Below are 23822 nucleotides of genomic sequence, written 5' to 3'. Positions count from 1 at the left end.
GTTTGGTATTGAAATGGATGGGCATGTGGAGACCACACCTCTGAAGAAGTGCGGAGGCACTGAAACGCGTCAGGCGTCACGAATTGAGCAGAAGGAAGATCGATATGCTGCTGCTACCTGCGGTGTGCTGTCACTGCTTTCACCCGTAATCGGTGAGAGTTGGAGTGCATTTTCAAAGTTTGGGACAACCTTGGAGCGTTTATATATATATATATATATATATATATATATATATATATATATATATAAAATCCTTTTCTAGGTGTTGTTGTGTTTTATGTCTCCTGCTTCACCGTGTTTGAGCCACTGTGTGGGAGATTCTGTATTATCTGAAAGGCGAAGCAAGACATTTGGCTGTTGCCACAACTGCCTTCAGCTTATACTTAATATAAACAATTCAATGTAACTTGGCTGTTGCCATAACAGCCTTTCAACCCCAACATCTCTCAGCTAAATACCATGACTAACCTTTTCCTGGCTTCCACAAAATATAGCTAATTCCATAGGAAACAGTGGTGGAACCTGTTCTGCCAAAAAAATCTAAAATCTTGTTTCTTCGTGTCCTTATCTCTACCCCAACCATTCCCCTCACCGTACAGAAACATTGCACCTCTTTACTCACTTTCCTCCTGATTTTCCCAATCGCTGTATTTAATTGTACCTTGCAAGCCCCTTCTAGGAAACAATGCCATCAAAAAAGGGTAAGTACATGACCACAAAACTCTCCATTAAATACAAATCTTTCTGCATGTCTTACAAGGGCCTAAATGCATAAGCAACACATCTGGAGACAGTCTCACTAAAGATACCTGATAGACATAAGCAAATTACCCAATTTTATATCCCCCGACCAAACAATATTAAAATGATTTTTTTTTAAAAACTTTCAGAATGCTGCTCCTCCGCTTGCCAAGCTGCCCAATTTATGAAAGAATGCCCCATAAACCAAAGGGAAAATGCTGCTATAACCGGACATGCCACACAACCTGAAGCGAAAGGAAAACATTCAAAAATAAACTTCATATTGCATCCAGATAACTAATGTATCTAAAACAACAATCTGATGACCATCTGACCAAATTCCACATATCTCGCAATTAAAAACCCCCCGACCAAGCCGCTTCAGATGACGCACCAAACCAGAAAGAACGTGTCCTGAACTTATCTGGGTCCTCCCTCAATGCACACAGCATCTTCCTCAACACTGCCAGATCTGCCCTGCCGTCCACCATGCACCATCCTCTTGGCCTCAGAGCAGCAAAAAACTTTTGCCCTGCCAACACCTTGAAACCCATGTTATGCCTCCACCATGCACACTGGTCCCCCAATCTTTTTAAACACAATTGTCATCCCCATCCACACCTGATCTGTTTTTGATCACGCCAAGAAAGAATCCTCAATGACCTATCTGATGCCACCACATGCTTCACTCTCATTCCCTCGTCTTTGTGCTGTGAAGTAGCTGAAAAAATCCTAAAGGCCCTAAACAACAACCCAGCTAAACAAAACATAAGATAGAGTACTTCAAAAAAGAGAATACCAACCAACCAACCATTTAGACCACACCAGCTTCTCCATGGATACCGAATCTCGTTTGAACTGACCTCCCCCCTTAATTTCTTTCAACCAACTTGTTGAGGTCCGCCTACCCATCTCTCCTGCTAAGGGTTCATAACCCCAAAACAATTTACCATGCAAACAGATACCTGCTAGCCTTCTTGAATTGGTGGAGGCTGACACCTTAGTCAATGTTATCCATACTAAACTACTCTACATACTCCTGTCTAGCTGCATTACCTCCTCCATCCTGGTCCCTGAAACGAGCTCCACCACACAAAAATTCCTACCACAACTGCCTATATACTTCTCTCATGCTCACAAAAAGTCACTGTCCTATTCAACACCTTCTAGCCCTATACCACAAGTGCCAGCCTCAAAAGGAAGTACACAGCGTGCAATGCGTCTACCACCCTCTGTCCATTGTAAGGACAACTTCTCAGCACACCCCAACCTAACCAGAATATGCCAAAACCACCCAATCCTGCAACATCTAAATAAATCTGTACCACTCATGCCAAGAACTCATTCACTGATCCCATTGCAACCCTGTTAAAAACTTTTCAGAACATCACCCTCGGCTCAAAATATGCATGTAAGTCCACTCACTGATAGTCTCACCCTTTGGTGCACCAATTTAGTATCAGTCAGCACAATGCCAAGTATATACTAAAATGTTCTGCTAACACTAACTCCAGCGCTTTTTGACTTGGTAACCTTCCTGCCATCTTCAATGTATCCAAGTAAATGCCTAATCCGGATCTAGGTAAACTCCCATCTCTTCTGCCAACTTCTGAAATTATTGCAATGCAGTACCTCATACAGTACTGCCACCTGCATCAAAGAACAAACGTCCTCTAAGTAGTGAGTGACAAGATTGTAACCTGTCCTGATTGCAAACACCCCTGCAGTAATGAGCTCAAGATTTCTAAAACTATATAAGGTTTTGCACTTCCACTGCTTAGTAGCTTGCCTACATATAACCTATTCTGGAACTGAATGCCCAATAGATAAAATCTTGGGTTGACAAGAAACAATGTAAACACTGACTTTATATCACATTTTGGCCAACTTTACACCAAGGCCTACCTTCCTCACCTAAGCTAGAGACACAACCAAGGATGCAAACTAAACTGTGTTATCCTCCTGCGAAAAGAAATTATAGACAGATGACCCCTCTGGTCATGACAACTAATGAATAAATATGAATATACTGCTTTCATCTTTAGTACAACCCCCAGTGGAGAAGACTAAAAAGAGGGGCGGGCATCCTCCCTTCTCTAATCTCCTTCTCTAGTTTCTCACCTACCACAGCTGTATGTTCCTTGCGGATTTAAAATGTCTGAAAATCTTCTGATTTATAGCCTACACGAAAAACTGTTTCCAGAACCCCATTTCGAAGAAATCCACGCTACTCTATTTAGAAAACAACAACAGCCACCATCTTCAAGATTTTCATTAAATGGAGTAAAAACATTTGTTTCCAGACGTGCATGATTCCGTTCCTCTGCCGTGTCCACTACCATTGAAATGTGCTTGTTTCCCCAAAACGTGCATCACTGCATGTCACCCTCCTCATTTTGCACAGTTTAGCTTGTACTTACAAGGGTTCCCGCTGCAACTCTAAGCCCCCAAACCAGTAGGTATGTGTTCTGACTTCTGCCCCAGTGCCTGAGGTGGGCCACCCATGAAATGGGCTGATACTGCACAGCCAAGCCACTGAGGGCATGCATGGTTGGTGGAAGTCTTCGATGACACACGCATTGCACCCCATATACAATCAACCCCAAAATGTAACCATGCAACAACAACACAAATTCCATATGGCCTCCTGAATGGTATCTATGTACTCAAAGATTGCTAATGAGCTTTCCTGTGACTTTTCATGGAAGACTGAAGCCTAATTGACAACTGCCCTTCCCCCAACAGCATATAAAACCCCTATGCAGTGTAATCTTTTCAAACCTTCAACTTTACATTTAGTTACAGACTCCCCATAGCTTTTGTAAGCCCCCGATTCTTCCCCCTCATCCACCTGTGTACTCCTACTGTCCTTGACTGCCACCTCTGTTGTACTTGCAGCTACAACATTGGCATTTGTGCCAACCTCTTTAACCTGAAAAAGACCCCAGCACTATATCCACTGAAACAACATCTTGAGGCGTATCTCCTTCCCAACGACTCCACACAACTTCCCACCTGGTCCGATCCTTGTCCCTTGTGATCCTGATCTCCTATGCTCCCCTATCCCTTTGAGCTGTCTCTGTACTTTCTTTGCTCATCCTCAGCTGTTGGTCCCGACCCCTCCTGCAGTACAGCACTGGTGCAAGAAACGTTAATGGTCTCCCCGACCCCTTTGTGCTTATATGTATCAACACTTACTCACCTTCCTCCACCTCTTATTTTTTTTTAAATTTCGAAATAGTTTTTATTGTTTTTTACAACATATAACAGATACTCATCAACCCTTTGTCGTTACAGGGTGGCAGCCCACACTGGCTGTATAAATGGTAGTACAGTTTCACATTATATATGCTTGGCTGTCCCCAATCCACTGTTTCAGTAAGAGGAGAAGAGTGCGAGGAAAGAGGAAAGGATAGGAATTGAGGTAGAGAGAAAAATAGATAGCATACAGAGGTTTACTTGCTTCTGGCTAGTGTCTTAACCTCATCATAGTCCAGTTTAAATTAATCTCTTTTTTTTGCTCATAATCACTCACACCATGCCTCTCACCATTCCCCGCGCCCCCATTAAAACATTTCACAGTCAGTTGTGGCCAGTGCAGGAGTTCTTTGCAGGTGCAGTAGATCCATCCTGTGCTGTCTGGATGGTTGCCCTGAGCCTCTCCCTCTCTTTGGGCCGTTTGCCCCAGTTCGCCATTAACCTGGATGGATCTTGCTCAGCACAGCTGCTGTGTTCCTGCGGAGTCCTCCCGCTGTTGCCATGCAGGTCGCCCCAACCTGCGGGATCTCTGGTCCCTGACCTGTGTAACATGCTGTCACTTCTCACCCTGTCTTGTCCCGTCCTACCTGTTGTGCCTTTGCGCGTGACCCCGGCGCGCGTTCAGAACGTTGTAACTCCTCAGGACTCTGGGGCACTCAATCACCCACCCACGTGACGCCCATCTACCTTGTGGTGCACTAAGCCTCTGCCAATCTGCCTTCCTTCCATGCAGTCCCCTAAATGCTCCTCCCAAACTCAAGTCTGCTGGTGACGGTGTAATACGGTCCGGTACTCAATGTCACCAAACTCTACCATACCATTTCTGTCCAGTGCTGATATGTACAGCTCACTGCTCTTCTGTTTGTCATTAATCTGCAGTTTACTGATGAACTTCAATGGATGACCCCAGCTTTGCCACGACCTAGAGTAGCCCTACAACGTTGTCGGCCCCTTTATTAAAAGGAGTGCGTGCGCTGCTATGCGCGCGCAGGCGCTCTTCTGCCCCCTTCCGGTGAATGCAGCAACCGCGGCGATAGAGGGCTGCGCCGACGCTGAGCATTGCACTCGCGGATCATTTCCCTGATGGCCTCGCCCGCGTTTCTGACCCCAACCAAAACAACCCAAATGAGGACAACAAGGAGCTCCCGGGTAGGCGAAGGATCCACCATAATGCGCTGCGCGTCATGCTCTATTCCTTCAGCCTCAAGGCTATCTGTGGTGAACGCGGCAAGATTTCCTCCACAACACCCCTCACAGGTGAGCGGTTAGGGGTAGCTGTGAAGCACAACCAAGCTCGTAAAAATATAACAAGTTATCTAAATACAAGTCTTTCAGTTCCTCCCTCGTAGCTAACACCCTATCTGACATGATAACAGTGTTATTGATAATATTTAACCTCAAAACCTAATCAAGGAGGCAAAACCTAACAACTTACCTCCAGGACCTCACCGACTGACTAGGCTAGCTAGGTGCTGCACTACGGGGGTTATCACGCCGGCCGGGCTTAGCCCCGCTGAGGCGTTTGAGGCTCACCTTCTTTGTCCTGTGTAGCGGCCGGGCTTCGCTCCGCCGAGTGACCTACCCCACTGCTTCCTTGGCTGGCCGGGCTCTGCTCCGCTGGTCAGGACTACGCTCCCCAGCAGCCCCAACCCAGGACGCTGCCACCCTCATCATCCTGCGCCAGGAGGCGCATAAAGCCCAGCGTGCTGTCGAGGACCTTGTGCTGCACTACAGGGGTTATCACGCCGGCCGGGCTTAGCTCCGCTGAGGCGATTGAGGCTCACCTTGTTTGTCCTGTGTAGCGGCCGGGCTTCGCTCCGCGAGAGACCTACCCCCCCCTGCTTCCTTGGCTGGCCGGGCTCTGCTCTGCTGGTCAGGACTACGCTTCCCAGCAGCCCCAACCCAGGACACCGCCACCCTCATCATCCTGCGCCAGGAGGCGCATAAAGCCCAGCGTGCGGTCGGGGACCTTGTGCTGCACTACGGGGGTTATCACGCCGGCCGGGCTTAGCTCCGCTGAGGCGTTTGAGGCTCACCTTGTTTGTCCTGTGTAGCGGCCGGGCTTCGCTCCGCCGAGCCACCTACCCCCACTGCTTCCTTGGCTTGCCGGGCTCTGCTCTGCTGGTCAGGACTACGCTTCCCAGCAGCCACAACCCAGGACGCCGCCAACCTCATCATCCTGCGCCAGGAGGCGCATAAAGCCCAGCGTGCTGTCGAGGACCTTGTGCTGCACTACGGGCGTTATCACGCCGGCCGGGCTTAGCCCCGCTGAGGCGTTTGAGGCTCACCTTGTTTGTCCTGTGTAGCAGCCGGACTTCACTCCGCTGAGCGACCTACCCCCACTGCTTGCTTGGCAGGCCGGGCTCTGCTCCGCTGGTCAGGACTACGCTTCCCAGCAGCCCCAACCCAGGACGCCACCACCCTCATCATCCTGCGCCAGGAGGCGCATAAAGCCCAGCGTGCTGTCGAGGACTTGTCCTACACTACGGGGGTTATCACGCCGGCCGGGCTTAGCTCCGCTGAGTCGTTTGAGGCTCACCTTGTTTGTCCTGTGTAGCGGCCCGGCTTTGCTCCGCCGTGCGACCTACCCCCACTGCTTCCTTGGCTGGCCGGGCTCTGCTCCGCTGGTCAGGACTACGCTTCCCAGCAGCCCCAACCCAGGACACCGCCACCCTCATCATCCTGCGCCAGGAGGCGCATAAAGCCCAGCGTGCTATCTCGTCCCGCGAGGACGCGCGCAGGACGCGCCGGGCTAAGCCCGGGCAAAGGGCAGGCCGCCTGTGGCCGTCCAGGGCCAGTGAGGCCGGGCAGGGCCACCTCTCTAGGCTCCTTCATTGGGACTTTGTACCAGGTAAATTGTGTTGAAAACATCAGACTGTAGCACTCTGTAATCACTCTGCAGCATTACATGTACATCTAAAGGTGATAAGGTCTAAAATGGGTATACATACTCCTATGTCAATTCGTTCAACATCGAGGAGAAAAGAACAAGCTACAACCCCACTTCCAAGCCTGACTGCGATAGACAGGATGTTACAAAAAACCATTGGGGTTGTTGTTACTGCAATAGAAAGCACCAAGAGGCGTCTCTCATTACCCCCAAGTTTATGTTTACCAAATCTAGCCACCCAAGATAAAAATATACATGTAAATACATCCATAGCAACAGCGTATTCACAGGATTCCATTCTTATGGAAACATACGCGGACTTTCCGGGGAAAGATTCCAACTATGTCACTATACCACAATAAACATCCCCCATTGATTTTACACGTCGGGAAAGTAGGCTGTCACTGACCCCCGATATGCGGTCAAATGAGGAGGTCCCTATTTTAATTAATGTGCCAGATGATTTGGAAAGGTTGGATGAATGTAGTAATAATAATACCAACCTAACAGACAAGACAGATAACGTGAATCCCCCACAAAGCCCAAGTGGCAAAGGTTTCAAAGGTAAACCGGCACCTAGCAGGAAATTGCTGATTGAACATAAATTTTGGGGGAAACCAAGGGGCAAACAGAAGAAAATAGTACCCTTTCTTTTGAAACAAAAGGGTGACAAGAGTAAACCACATAATAGCACTGATCTGCAGCCTAATGAAGATAGGTGTACCGTCCAACAAGAAATATCATCCCTAATTGTAGCAGACCTTATGACCCAACTTGGGCAGTTAGTGAAGTCACTCACTTTACCGATAGTGGAAAGACTAAAGGTCCTAGTAGACAAGGTAGGGAACCTAGAAAGGTTGGGCATAGACCACTCAGATATGCTGGAAAACATGAATACACTAGTTAAGCCAGCTCAAGAAAATGTGCCCAAGGAAAAATCAATAAACAAACCGGCTAATGGCGGACCTAGAGAAAACAGTCGCACCGCACCAACTGGTACAATCACTGTCCCGGAAAAAGTAGCCCCTAATGGCCCTACTAAGACCACAGGGCAAATAGGTTTAGCAGAACAAACCAAGAAAGGTAGCTTAGAACTTATTAACTCGAGCAGGGCAGTTCCTGTGCAAAAAACATATAATGTAATTCCTGCGGTGATAAATTTACCCCCTGAAAGCAGTGCTTACGTAGCGATTCTTGCTAATGTTCCAAAGCTAAAGCCTACTCAATTTGAAAATCAAGAAACACTCAAAAACAAAACATTACACTGGCTTTCAAGAAACTGTGGTTTCCCCATGCACGGGGCGAATCAGATTGTAATGGTTCAGAGAGTAGGCTGGTTGGGTCCCAGTAAAAAGGAAATTGATGGTGACTGCATCGTTATCAATTTCAGGACACCAGAATGGGTTAGGGACTCAATTCTAAATGCACCTTTCCCTTCTAACTGGGAATATAATACAACTTTACTCCCGTTAGATTATTTTTATAGGGGCCAGTCAGGCAATCAACACAAAGTGCGAATGATTGATCACTCCAGAGCTAACCATTATAATACAGCCCACAACTTTACCCCTTTACCTAATTTTAGGGATAGCTTTTTAATTCACACTTACAATAGATTTCAGGCATTCGATTCTATAGATGAGATTGATTGATTTAGGGACCAACCTGAACCTCTGCATGCAGACAATGTAACAGCCGATAGCAGGGGAGAGGCCTATCAGGGATGCATAGCCGCCTCTAAGGTGACATTGCTTAGATCTGAAATTGACCCTGAGGTGGGCGGATTAAAGAAGGCAGGTGGGGACACTGAAGAGGGATTAGTGAGAGATGGCATGTACACAACTGTAATGACAGCCCAACGCGATACCACCTCTGCTATAGATGCCAGCTCAATTGACAGCTCAGTAATAGTTCAACCCCACATTATTCCATATAACATAAATGATGAAGGTCTTAACATCACCACATGGAATATAGCGGGTATTGCTGGAAAACTTATTACCCCATTCTGCAACACCTTTACTACACAATGGTATGATATAATCTGTCTCCAGGAGACATGGCATAGAGAACAAATTAATGTTGAGGGGTATATATCATATTGTGTAGACGCAGCAATCCCCGCAGCGGGCAGGGCAAAAGGTGGGCTTTTAACTTTGGTGTCAACCAGGCTAACTGAGTTTAAATTTGGGAGTTGTTCTGAGGATGCCCCGTATGCACAGATATTGCGTTTAGAGCATGAAAAAGGTAGGGACCTGGTTATAATAAATTTTTATAATAATATTTTGGGAGCTAATCGGGGACCGATAATACAAGACATAGGGAGGGAAATAGAAAGAACCTTATCCCAATCTAGAGATCTACCAGTCATCGTCTGGGCAGGAGACTTCAATATACAAGCCTGTAAATATGCACAAAAGGGGATCTGTGGTCATCTAGGTGAGCAGGATAGTAGAGACGGCACTCCACATAATCATTTCCCTCATACATTCTTTGGAAATGCCTTGAATAACTTAGTTGCGAAATTGGACTTGGAGTTGCTGGACTGCGCAAAAAATAGTGACAATAGAGAGTGTCCATCATTCAAAGGAAGGGATGCCCATTCTAATATTGACCATATTCTTGTGTCCTGTGGTTCATCTTACTCTAAACTATGGGTAGTCGAGCAGACTGTGAGTGATCATAACAGCATTTCACTGACATCATATGGTTGGGGGCGTAAAACCTATACCCACGGGAGACCTATTCAAGGGATTACAGCCGAAAGACCGAACGGCATGAGAATAAAATGGGTCAATACTAACCCCGACCAACTCATGGTGGATGTTTATTCTAAATGTACTGCAGATATAAGCTACTGCCTGGGTATTGAGGTGATCCCTGGTAATTTCCTTACCAATTTATTTTAAAAATAAATATGGTAATTGAGGACTTACTGACTACTAGGAGCCGGAGGTTGAGAAAACCCAGATGGTTTGGTTCGACAATAATTGTGCTTTGGCATTAACTAAATTAAAACTGGCCCTAGATGTCAAGCCCAGAGATATAGTAAAAATCAGGGAGGAGCGCCATAACTATAAGACCTCGTTAGCAATGCGGAAAAAGGAGTTACAAAACGAGGCTTGGTCTAACCTGGATATGGCGGCAGCTACCAAAAACCATAAGTTATTCTGGGAAACCATTAATTGTCCTTTTTAAAAAAATGAAAATAACCCCCGAAATTACCTCGCATGTAAGTTGTAGTGCCTGGATAGCTCACTTTTCTAGGATTTTAAACTCAGATGGGTTGATTTTAGATACAATCAAAGAAAATAAATCGAAATGGCAGAAAAAGCAGTTATCTATCGGTTTGATTGAGGTATATGAGGGACTAAGAAAGAGTAAGGGCGGTAAAGCCCCGGGCCCCGATGGGGTACCAGAGGACCTCTATAAGCATGAGATGGATTTATGGGAACCCATATTGACACGTTTATTTAATGTTGCTGTTGAAGATAGGTTACCACCGACATGGGGTCAGTCGATTACTGTTCCCCTATTTAAGAAGGGCTCAAGGTCAGAGGCATGCAATTATCGTCCCATCTCCCTTCTGGACTCGTCAATCAAGGTGCTAAGTAGAGTCCTCTTAGAGAGATTAGAAACCAGGGCGGAGGAAAACGCTATTTTATCACCAGTGCAGTACAGGTTCAGAAGGGGGTTGGGAACGATGGAGCAATGCGTAAACCTCGAGCTTATTATTAGCAAATATACAAAAGCTAAAGAAGGTAATTTATTTTTATGTTTCGCCGATTTAAGTTCTGCATTTGATTTAGTTGAACATTCTCTTTTATGGCCAGTTTTATTAGACATGGGAGCACCAACAGAGATCATTCACTTCCTGGCAAGACTTTATCAAAATTTGTCCAGTAAAGTTAGATTTGGTACTGCTGGTGAATGTACCTCTTTTTTTAAGATTAATAGAGGAATTCGGCAAGGATGTGTTTTGGCACCCCTTTAATTTTTTTTATTTATTAATCAAATTGACCAAACCCTTAGATTAACTCCAGCGGATGCCCCTATTATCAATGGTAACCCCATTCCAATACTGCTGTACGCTGATGACGCGGTCCTCCTGTCTCATACCCACAATGGTCTGCAATGCCTTAATAATACATTTCAGACCTTTATAACTAATAGGAAATTGATAATAAATAAAGGCAAAACATTCGTAATGTCATGTGGTAAGAAGACCAGAAAAAACAGGACTTTTTATTTAGATGGGGAGAAATTAGAAACTGATAAAAAGTTCTGCTACCTTGGCATTACATTTTCTGGAGATGAAAGGTGGGCCAACGAATAGGAAAGCGTACGTTTTAAAATGGTTAGGAACACTAGTAGTGTTTTTAGATTTGCTGCTAAATTAGGGTGTTGTAGAATAAAGGAGATGGTGTCGAACTATAATTCAAGGTGTCTGTCATCAGCCTTATATGGGGCGGGTGTATGGGGTTACCATACTCAAAGTGGCAAGCTAATTCAGAATGAGGAGAACTAATTTCTGAAACGCTTGCTATGTGCCCCGGCCTCAGCCTCCACCGAGATAATCCATAGGGAAGTGGGCCTACATCATGCCAAGGATTTAACAGCTCTGCGCCCATTGGCCTTATGGCGATCAATCTGGTCAAAAACCGAATCTAAATTTACCCAGGACGTGATAAATGACTGTTTAAAGCTCGATTTTTGTTTGCGTATACCATGGCTTAGCCACATCAAATACTGGTATAAAATACTCTATGAATTCGATGCCTTTCATGAACCTGAGTTGGGGGCTCATATCCCAAAAAAAGAGCTTGTTGTATCCTTTTTAAAACATAAAAGAAATATTAGAACCATCGAATGCGCGAAACATAGTACGTTTACTCTTTATCAGGAGTATAGCGTAAGTGAAGGCTTTCAATCATACCTAACAACAGTTACAAAAAGCTCACACCGTTTTGTATTAACGCGTTAACGCTTGGGCTTTGTGCACCGCTTAGTGGCATTCCCTTTGGTTAACCAGCACAGCACCTCTCCTTGTCCTTGTGATGGTACATCTAAACAGAGTAGCTGTCATTTTATGCTGTTTTGCAAATTTTATATTTCATTTAGGAAATTTTCTTTAAAGCCCATCTTTTTAAATAACGAGCTACGATGTACTAAGACAGCTATGCAGATAATGTTTAACCTGCAGTCCAGACATATGTTTTTATGTAGCTACATACATTTTAAAATGCATATTCGTACGGAAATCGATGATTGTATGAATAAGTTGTATAAATAGGCTTTATGTTATTATAACTGGGAAAGATGACAATTCCTTCCGGTCATATTATGTGTTGAGTGCACTAGTGACATTATGAATTTTAAATCTGTGCTTCAAATCTAAATTAAAATTTTTTAATCTGCGTCCCAAATCTTACGCACTTTATCATTGCTAGTTTTGCACATGTACTAAAAGACGACGATTGCACTTATGAATGCTAATTTTGCACATATTTTCATTGATTGTTGGCATGTCACTTTACTGCGAATTTTGCACATGCATTATGAAGATAAACTGCACTTTACTATGTGTACCTTTGGCTTAAGAAGGAGCAATATTTGTTTAGGACTTGGCATTTGATGATTTAGGATTTGATGTTGACATTACCGGGCTAAATATATTTTGAACATGTAATTTTTTATGTCTTGTTATTTTGCTGCTATATGGTTATATATATTTATATACCGAATAAAGCATTTGAATCGGACTAGGCTAGCGCTAGAACACACAGCGTTGCCTACCTACCCAACAGGCCCGGCTTCAGGATTTTTTTCTGTGAGTAACATTTTAACACACTAACCACCACCCAAAGACTACCTTGGGAAAGAAGAAGGATGTTGCTAAATGGGGAGGGACGTTGCTTGACCGAACTTTATCATGCAGAAGACTGAAGACTGCTCCTGGTCATGTGTTTTTATTGCGTGCAATAGTTAAAAAAAAAACAATAATTCCCAGGGAACCAAGAAATACGGAAAATATTTCACGGTTACCTGTGAAATATGGATTTTATCATTGTCATGGCATTCCTCAAACCACTTTGCAGAGGCTTAACATTGTCAGGGTGATTGATTAAGTGGCATGGAGGAACACATTATACACATTTGAATTATGCAGCAAAATGGTAGTTGTTCTGGACTTTGCCTTGTACTATTTTCATCCTAAGAAACAACATTTTTTGGCGAACTCTGCCAATTTTGCACAATCTAACAAATCCATAAATATGTGATAAACAAAGCAACCAAAGGATTGCCTAAATCCACTGACCAGCACCATTGATGTTTCTCTTGGTTTTTATTGACCATTTATTCAAGGAATGTAAACAAATCTTCAACGTTCTAATTCCTTACAGTGTCATTGCTAGCTGCACTTACAAGTAAACTTTATTTTCAAGCTAACCACACAAAAATGTACAAGTAATATATACAAAAAACAGTACCAGATTTAATATGGTCCTATATTGCCATCCTCTGGTTCTAATGACATTTACAAAGCAGTCGGTTTTCGGTTCATGGTTTATGATGTCAGCAGAAAAACTCATTTGCAAAATTGGACCATATTACATAGTTACCTAACATGTATCCTATGTAGATATTATATATAAATTAGTTTTTTTACAGCCTGGTGGGCATAAAATCTGGATTTTATTAAGGACACGGAGGCTAAGATTATGCAAATCTACTTTATTGCCACAGCTCAGCAGTAACAATGAAGAGAATATAGAACTCAAACAACATTCCAATACAGTATAATGTAGTGTAATGTAGAGGTTCCGGAAAAATTGCCTGGATGGTTGAAGAAAGAAGATCCAGGATTCTTGCCAAAAGTTTCAATGGAAAAAAATTCCATTGATAGCATCAGATCTTTCTGATCTCTCTCTGAAGTTTCTTTATCTTTTCTCTTGGTAATTTCAATTCCGCATTCAAAGTGTTAATCATGAAACCCAGAACTTGTGTTTCTTGGCTTGGTATTACACAAGAGTTCTTTGTGTTTATTATGAAGCCTAAATGTTGAAGTAGGCGGATGGTAAGATCCGTGTGACGAGCTACTGTTGATTTGGACTGACCCTTTATAAGGATATCATCCGAATAAATAATTAACCTTACGCCCCTTTCCCTTAGCCAAGCTACTACCGGATGAAGCACCTCGGTGAAACACCAAGGGGCTGAAGAAAGGCAGAAGGGGAGGGTGCAAAATTCCCAAAGTTTTCCTTCCCTTGTGAATTGGAGGAATTTCCTGTGTGGTTGCAAAATCGGGATGGTCAGGTAGGCATCCTTTACATCTAGACGAGTTAACCAGTCTCCCTTTCTTAAAACATCCCTTAGGAGGTATATTCCCTCCATTTTTAAGTGGTGGTATGTTACCCATTCGTTTAAGTTTTTCAGATTTATGACAGGTCTCTGTCCTTTGTCATTCTTTTCTACTAGGAATATGTTGCTTACAAAGCCTCTTTGTGAGCTATCTTTTATTGCCGCTGTTGTATATTACTTCTTTTCAAAACTCTATGGTTCTCTTCTCTATGCCCTATTCTGTATTCTAGAATTTAGATGGCTCTGACTCAAGTAGAATCCCGTGAGAGTCAGTTTGTGCCTGACCAGCAAGCGTTAGGGAGACTGCTGTTTGTGCTCCATTAAACTACAGCTTTTACTCATACTGTAGTTATTTAGTTTATTTACAACATTTATTGGCAACGATACCTGCAGGCCAGAAGTTGACAGAGGACCCGTGCTGTCCTGGGAGCCAAGTCGGATCTTCTAGGAGAGATCTTCTTTTGTTATGAGCAGTAGTTCCCCATCGCTAAGGACCCACTACGTGGAGAAGGTTTTTTTCGGCGTCTTTGAAGGTGGAGGAGTCATTTCTCTAGTACAGAGGAGTTCGCTGGGCACTATTGTTGGCCTATGATTCACCCAACGGTCCATGAGTAGTCTGCGACCTTTAAATCGACCTCGCATTCCTTGCGCGCTATGCTCTGCGAGGCGCGTTAAGTTGTTTCCTAGCAACGCTTGCGAGAACAATTGTGGTCACGCAGTGAAGGTACGCGTCATAGAAACGCAACGCTCTGCGTTTCAGACCTCATGCTCAACTTATTCAAGCCTCGTTTTGGATCGCGGCAATTTTGGTGAATGTTTTGAGTTAGTTTTTTGCCCGCATTTCCTCGTAGCTCTTCAGGAGTTGGTATTTGGCCCAATTATTTACACATGAAAAAGAGCTATTCCTGAGACTCCTATGAACATTTGTTACAAGGTATGTGACTGAATAAAGAGTGGGGATTATTGTGAATTTTCCTTTTAAAAAAAAAAGAAAAAGAAATGATTTTTTGGGGAAATAATAATTTTATAAAGTGTACTCAGAGAACAATTGACAGTTGTGCTTTATCACCTTTACACTCAATACTATCCTGTGTGAGGTGACACTTTTAGTTTGTCATGGCCCAACAAGTAAATGTCCCAGTCAATGTAATCCTACCACCTCCATTCTTGAACGAAGTTGGTAATCCACAAATCCAATGGGAGGACTGGTTCATTATTTTTGATAATTATCTGGAAACTTTAGATGGGCAGGAGTTTTCAGCAAAGCTCAAAAAGGCAATTCTTCGCAGCACTCTTGGGAAGGAAGGACAGAGAGTTTTCCGATTCCTACCTATAGCTTTACAAGCGAATGGGCAACCTATGCCCTATGAGTACAAGGAAGCCATTGCTAGGCTGGAAGTGAGATTCTCAAAGGAGGAGAATCTTGTAATGAGTCGTTACAAATTTTATACACAGCACCAAAGGGAAGCTTAATCTATAGACGAATTTGTAGCACGTCTTAGGGAGCTGTCTATTAAATGTAAATTCGGGGCCATGAACGATGAACTCATAAGAGATCAACTCATAGTGCAGTGTTCAAACAAAAAATACAAGAAAGACTATGGGCGGCCAAGAATCCCTCGTTGAAAGCAGCTATTGAGTTGGCAAAAGTAATTGAAGAATCTGAAAATTGTATGAAGGTTATCGACTCTCACAAAAAGAGCATTATACAACAGGATGTCTCTGAGGTTTCTGAAAAGAAAATTTATCCAGAGTGTGAACATTATGAGGAGGAGTCCATTGCAGTCGTATAGAATAAAAATAAGTCTTTTCAAAGAAGGAGTGTTTCAAATAACAAACAATGCTCAAGATGTGAGAGCTTTAGTCATTCTTCTGAAGCAAGGTTTTGTTTTGCCGCAAATAAAGATGTGCAGGGCTAAAAACAAGCAGAGAGTGGCTGTTGTTGAGGATTATATACGTGAAGACATTAGACAAAGAGATAAACTTCTTGTTGTCAATGATGTCCACTTCGTAGGTGAAGAGAGGCGTCAAAATAGACCTAAAGCTCTTTTCTATATCGACAAACGTGAAGTGTTCCTGATGGTAGACACTGGATCTAGATATACAATCATACCACAAGATCTGTTCAAAAGCATATGGAAAGAAAAGGAACTTGCACATAGCGATATTTCCCCGACTGGGTTCCAAGGAGAAAAAATTGACATCATTGGTTACTTTGACTCTGATATTGTCTTTGAAAAAAGGTCTACTTTTGGTAGAGTTTACGTTTCTGTGGATGGTCCACCCATTTTAGGTTGGGTACATCAGTATGACCTTTATATTATTATCAATCCTAGGGCAAAAAAACAAGTTATTGTAATTGAGGTTGAGAGTGTGGACAGCATTCTTCAAGAGTTCAAGCCTGTATTTTCTAATGAACTGGGGGAACTGAAAGGGTATTCTCATTTCATCAGATTGAAAAAGAATAGTGTTCCTGTACAACACAAATTAAGGAGAATTCCTTTGTCCATTAGGGATGAGGTAAAATCTCTGATAGATGACATGCTACAAAGTGGTGTGATTGAACCGGTAGAAGCCTCTGCGTGGGTTTCTCCGGTAGTGGTTTCGAAGAAATCTGACGGAAAACTGAGATTTTGTGTTGACCTCAGGTCTGTGAACAAATGTGTAATTGCAGACACTTTTCCTTTGCCTAATATAGGCGAAATGGTATCTACTCTTCAGGGAGCTAGGTTCTTCTCTAAGCTCGACCTGAAGAGTGCATATCATCAGGTAAGACTGCATGAAACCTCCAAACAACTCACTGCATTTGTGACCACTGAGGGAATATTTCAGTTCACAAGGCTTCCGTTTGGATTCATTTCTGCAGCTAGTGTGTTTCAAAGAATGGTAAGTGAGATTTTTAAGGGCTTACACAACGTGGTTTTCTTCCAAGACGACATCTTACTTTTTGGTGACACTGTAGCTGGTCACAACAGAGTACTCAGAGATGTTTTGCGAAGGATTTTGGACACTGGACTCACTTTACGTGGGGATAAGTGCTCTTTTCTTGTGCAGAATATTGAGTATCTGGGTCATGAGATCTCAGTTGATGGTGTTAAACCAAAAAAAGATCTTCTGGAAGCCATACGTCTTGCTCCTAGTCCAGTGGACAAAGATCAGTTACACTCCTTTATGGGGTTGATTGAGTATTACTCAAAATTTGTTGAGAAGTTCTCAGAGGAAACAATACCCTTGAGAGAGTTACTAAAAAAAGGTTGCAAATTTGTTTGGAGTATGGAACATGCAAATTGTTTTAATAACATAAAACAAGATATTTGTAATGCAAATATTTCCATTGATTTATTTAGCAAATGGCTCTCTGTAGAATTTCTGAGAGATATTACCACTGAGACAATTATTAAGCATTTGAGATCTTTGTTCCAGCAAGAAGGGTTTCCAAGTGTTATTATTACTGACAATGGTACACAGTTGGTATCTCATTCTATGTGTTCCTTTTTGAGTAATTCTGGCATTACTCATCATAGGACCTCTCTCTATAACCCTCAAGGAAACGGTTTGTGTGAGCGCATAAACAGACTTGTAAAAGGAACTATCCAGATGGCTCTCACACAAGGCACTTCAGTAAATGACTTGGTGCAAGAAATGGTATATGCATATCGTACTACTTTTCATGGTTTCAAGGGCAAGTCTCCTTTTGAAATCATGCGAGGCAGAGTTCCAAGCACCAAGTTAACACCTTCATGGTTGAAAAGCATGTTGTCCAACGATGAGCAGTTTATTGATGTCACGAGTTCACAGTTTTGTTCTTCCAAAATTGAAAAAGGTGATCAAGTAAAGGTGAAACCAGGCAGGGTTACCAGTGGTTTATCCAAGTTTAGAGGCCCTTTCATTGTAAAAAGTGTTTTTCCACAATATGTCATTTTGTCTAATGGTGAAAAATGGAATTTGCGGAGGGTGGCTTTATATCAGAAGAGGGAAAGTAACAAAACCTTTTCTTCAAATTCATCTTTTGAAAAAAATGTTTCTAATGGTAGGAATAGAGGTTATATGTTTACTTCAATGGAAGATTCTACTACTTCTCATTCCTTTCCTGTTCCCAGACGGAGTGATGGAGGAGGTGACGCTTATGACTCTCAATGCTGCAGTAGTGTCCCTAACAATACTCCCAATCATTCCATTTCTAGTTCTGTCTCCAATCCTGGTATTGTCAGAAATTCAAGGTATCATAGACCACCTTTGTATTCGAATGATTATTGTTGTGATTCATTTGTTGTTTCTCTTTTCTTTGATTATTGTTGTTTTTTATGTTTACTTTTCTGTATTATGAGGGACGATGTGTTGTATATTACTTATTTTCATAACTCTATCGTTTTCTTCTCTATGCCCTATTCTGTATTCTAGAATTTAGATGGCTCTGACTCAAGTAGAATCCTGTGAGAGTCAGTTTGTGCCTGGCCAGCAAGAGTTAGGGAGACTGCTTTTTGTGCTCCATTAAACTACAGCTTTTACTCATACTGTAGTTATTTAGTTTATTTACAACAGCCCCTTTGGGTAACACTTCTTTCACTTCTTGGAAGACTAGTTTCCTCTGTTCATGAGAAAAGGTTATTTCTCGAAGGTTTTTTGGTTTGTATGGGGGTATCTACAAACTCTATTTTGTAACCCCTGACTGTATCTAGAACCCTTGGGTCTTGAGTTATCAAAGTCCAATTCCCAGAGAAAAGGGCTAGTCTCACTCCCACCTTTATAGGGGTATCTAAAGGGTCTTTCAAGATTCTTACCTGTGGAGAAACCTCTGTTTCTTCTCTTTCCCCGGAATGGTCTTGTACGGTTTCTCTGCCTCTGCGGGAAAAAAGATTGGCCTCCATAAAAGGATGTCTGCTGGAATTTAGAGGCTTGTCCCAGAAAGGGTCCTGAGGATGATTGTCCGCGGCCAGGGAACCGACCCCGTATTCGCCGGGCCCTTCAAAAATGTTGTCTTGAAAAATACTTTCTTTATGTCGCGATGTGACTTCTGGATAGAGAGAAAGGCCCGACGTATTTAGCCATATTCCGAATAAAATCCTCTCCAAAGAGGAGTCCTTGAGAAGAGGGGCCTCCATCTTTATTCGCTAGCTCAATTAGTTTGGGGTAAATTTTTAGGAGATTTCCTTTTCTCCGTTCATTAGAAATAGCAGTATTGGCGTTGCCAATTAGGCAGATGGTTCTCTGGACCCATTGGCGTAACTCTTTCGGGTCGACAGGTGTGCCACCCACCTAGTCATTTTCTGCTATTTCAAAAATTTTGGTTAATGGGCCAATTGTGTCCAAGAGACAATCCTGACATGATCTTAGGCTTTTATCAATCCCTTTCCTAGGGTCTTTGGCACACTTGGCTGTAAAGGCCACAATCTTAGGGTCAAGTTCAGGGGACATAGCGATTTTATCAGGAAGGGATGGGTGTGGGCACTCAGATCTTAGTCTTGATCTGACTCCTTAGGGATTTCCCTTCTCAGGTAGAAGCTGATATAATCCGCAACATGTTGGGAAGGGAACCATTCTGGGGATAAAGAGTGTTTGATAAGCAAGAGATGGAACATATTCTCCCCGAAGGGGTCAGTACAGTCCATTTTTAATCCTTAGGCCTTACTCGCCTCTTCAGAGCTTTCCAATGCTTTGTCTCCTAGATTCTCACCTCCCGAATCAAAATCTGATGAGCAGGAGTCAGCAATTTCTGCCTCATAATTTTCGTTCCTGTCAATGTGAATAGGGGGATCAGAGTTTGTTTGCCACCCTTCAGTGATGCCCGAGGCACCGGTCTGGTCACTGCCTAAGAAGCGTGAATCATGTGTCTTCCCACTTTTTTTAGACCTTTTAGTCGTATCTGCAGGAAGTTCTGTTGCGGCTTTTTTCTTTAGGGCCCTAACTTCCCCTTCTTTTGTACCCAAAGAATGCGCAGTACTGGTAGAGGGCCATGCCCTTGTCAACATTTCCCCTTTTTTTATTGATTGTCTCGTTAAAACAGTCCATAGCTTTGTCCATGGCCTTAGAGATTATTGATTCAAGCTTACCTTCAAGGTTGGAGTCTGGGTTAAGCGACATTGTAGGGGAGGTATAGATCAGTATGGTAATTAAATAAAAGAATCTACCTTATCTCTATATTAATCCTTTTTCTTTTTTTAAATAAGGGCCAAAGGATTAGGTAGGTCTTAGTTTTTTGTTTTTTGTTGTTATTTTATGAGGTCGGGTTGGAAAGGGTTAATTTTCTAACAATAGGAGTAGGAAAGGAAAGCCGGTAAATATGCATGTAGAGTTGAAGGCGATCGCGATGGTGAAACAGCAGCAATTGTCAAGTATTGCTTGCTGTAGTTCTGACACCTATGCACGTTTCTTACGTGCGTGGTTGTTCCCTATGGCCATTCCTCTAATATATTTCTCCCCGCGATGCACGATTGGAATGTGCATCGCGTTGGAGGAGGACAACTGTCTGCGTGTTTAGAGGAGCCGGGGGAGCAATTGGGAGGACGTGGAGGAGCCTGAACGTTTGTGGCGGCGCTCGGGGGCAATTGAGATAGAGGCGTGAGGCACGCCTCGGGTGACAGACCTGGCTCGCGCTCAAAGCGCTGTCAGGCAACATGAAGCGCTCGCGTCTAACCTCAGACGAGAGATCTGGCTCGCGCTCAAAGCGCTGCCAGGCAACGTCAAGCACTCGCGGCTATTTTCAAAGGACGCATGGGTGAAAGTGAGGGGTAGGGCTCACTAAAATAGATCGGCGCGACGTAAACGGGAATAGGGGCACAAGAAAGGCAGAATTTGAAGGATCGAAGAGACCCAGAGGAAGTAAAAGAAAGGAGAAAAAACTGTGAAATACACAAGTAATGTCTACACTAAAAAGGTCTTTGAAAGAGACATATTAGACAAGAGGAATCGCATAGTAGGGTCAATAGGACCCAGTTATGTAATAAACACATACAGGCTGGTAGACATAAATTGCATAAGTGCGAATAAAATGAGGGTACTTGTCTTGTTGAGCAGCAGCAACAAAGAAGGAAGATGGATGGGTGCTCACGCCCTATATACTGTATTGGAATGTTGTTTGAGTTCTATATTATCTTCATTGTTACTGCTGAGCTGTGGCAATAAATGAGATTTGCAGAATGTTGGCCTCCGTGTCATGCCATAAAATCTATTTTGGGCCAGACATTGTAAATGTTTTACTATAATTTGCGAAATTTCAGCTACCATACAGGGATGTACATTTGGTTTGATAAATAAAGGTAGGTGAACCTTAATCAAGGATTTCATAGTTTATAGGATGAAGACAATGTTTAATATATAAACATTGCATTGACTTTTGTATTTTATGTTCATTCAAACAATTGGTGAACATTTCATGACATTACAAAAGGAAAATGTAGAGTCTCAGCAACATGTCTATATTTCAGTAATGATCATTTTTGAGTTGTGGTAAAGACTAAGCATTTAGCTAACAATGCCATGGTACATAACTTGCCACTTCACCTGACGTGCACTTTTCCCTTATTAAGTCCATTATATACCTCTAATAGCCACCCAGATTGTGTTTACATTTCATGGGACATCATCTACCTTTATATACCACCCTGTCTGCTGCCATACACCAGTCCATATCATATTGTGAGGTACATTTCTCAGTGTCTAGTGGTGGTGAGCTGCCCCATCATTGTGCTATCTCTCTCTTTGCTAGTGTAATCCCCAGCTTCTTCTCAAATTACACCCAGTATGAACAACTCCTCATTGTGTGGGCAAACGTGTCCACTCAGTCACACCTTTATGGACACATTTTGTTATTAGTTCACAAAACTTTGCACAGCTGAATCCTTGTGTAGTGCACTCTGGAAAATGGTCCTTTGGACCTAGGGAAGCCAGATCTTGCTGGTAACTCTCTGGGGTGTAGCTGGGTGCTTCATCCTATAATGCATTTTGTATTGGGCCTCTCTTTCTCCCTTCTGGCTTTGAGTCTGTCCAGGTCTTTTTGGCCGAGATGTTGCTTCTCTTGGCCATTCCATCCTCTGGTACTCGGCTTGTCTTGACCATTCTATCCTGTGGTAGCCTGTTTGGGTGTTTTGTAACCTGTATTTGGCATGCACATGCAATTGTGTAAATGGTGCTTAGCATGTACCAAGTGAACTGACCATAAAGGAAGCTTTATTCATTCCGTAAAACAATACTGCTGTGCTCTATAGTAAAAAAAATCTAGAAAGCATATATTCTCAGACTAGACAGTGCTATACTGTGCACTACGTAGCACTGTTTAGACACTCATAAAAAATACAGATTTCAGCTCGAGTTAAGGGCACAAGGGTGCACACTATGCACCTTAAAACTCATATCTAAAATGTACTTGAATACATCAGATAAGTTGCTTTTAATCTTTTTTATAGTTGTATAAAAAATGCTTACCTAATTCTGAATGTTCATCAGTATTACACAATACAAATTTCTGTATAGGTTAGGAATAACTGAGGTATGTTAGAACTGGGGTCCCTAGTAGCAGAGGTCGGTACCTTTGTCCAAATAGGGACCCTTGCTTCTAGTCAGGGTAAGGGGTTACACTTCTAAAATAACCCCTGCTCACCCCCTTGGTAGCTTGGCACGAGCAGACAGGCTTATCTCAGAGGCAGTGTGTAAAGCATTTGTGAACACATATAGTAATACAGTGAAAACACTACAACTGGACACCACACCAGTTTAGAAAAATAAGTTATCTTTACTAGACTTAACACAAGATCAAACGACAAAAATCCACAATACTGTAATCAAAAATAGACTTAAAAATGGTAGAGAATAGCTTAGTTCAATGTAGATGGTAAATGCAACACTTTGCTATCAAAGTACCTTAGATGCGTCACGCAAACAAACAAAAAAAGTCACAGGGAAGTTGATGAGCCATTCCTTACACTCAGGGGAGTGGATGTGTTGGTTCCTTACTGCTGTGCAGGGGAGTTTAGGCTCGCTTCCTTACTGTGTTGGGAGTTGGTGCGTAGTTTTTTACTGCGGCCCAGTGACGATGCAACAAGATGGCGGCTCCATGCGATGCGACGATCCGGTGCAATGCGACAAAATGGCATCTCTGATGCAATGTGACAATGTGGATGTGATGCATGCACGCCCGACGGCCGTGCGACGAACTCGATAACTTCGGAGCCGCAACAGGCCCTGCGACACGCTTCTCCTGTAATGCGGCGGAGACCTCTGCGGCGGTGACACACTTCTCCAGTGATGCGACACGCTTCGTCGATGATGCGATGGCGAACAACTGCGGCGGCGGCGGCACGCTTCGGTGATGCGACGGCCTTGTGCTGCGGCGGCGACATGCTTCTCCTTGTTGCATCACGCTTCCAGCTCCCAACGACATGCAGTCTTCTCAGAGGGCCCAAACAACAGTAGGCACCTCTCTGTAGGCAGAATTCCCAGCAATGGAATTCAGGGGAAATGGTGGTGAACTCTTGTATCCCTGAGACTTCAGGCAGGAGGCAAGCACAATTCAGGCCCTTGGAGATTCTTCTTCAAGATTGCAAAAGTACACACAAAGTTCCTTTTCTCCTTTCCT

The 23822-nt window shown here is 43.2% G+C and overlaps 1 long non-coding RNA gene across 1 annotated transcript in view; it reads left to right on the top strand.

Moving 5' to 3' along the window:
* The first annotated feature begins 4995 nt into the window (after window positions 1-4995).
* LOC144763222 (uncharacterized) overlaps window positions 4996-23822 on the top strand; it is a 43398-nt gene continuing 24571 nt past the window's right edge. Inside the window, exon 1 of the long non-coding RNA XR_013596191.1 lies at window positions 4996-5256. This is a non-coding gene — a long non-coding RNA (uncharacterized LOC144763222). The remainder of the gene's footprint in view (window positions 5257-23822) is intronic.

Source organism: Lissotriton helveticus, chromosome 6 (genome assembly GCF_964261635.1).
Source record: "Lissotriton helveticus chromosome 6, aLisHel1.1, whole genome shotgun sequence".
Taxonomy (NCBI): Eukaryota; Metazoa; Chordata; class Amphibia; order Caudata; family Salamandridae; genus Lissotriton; species Lissotriton helveticus.
This window is presented reverse-complemented; position numbering and strand designations above follow the sequence as displayed.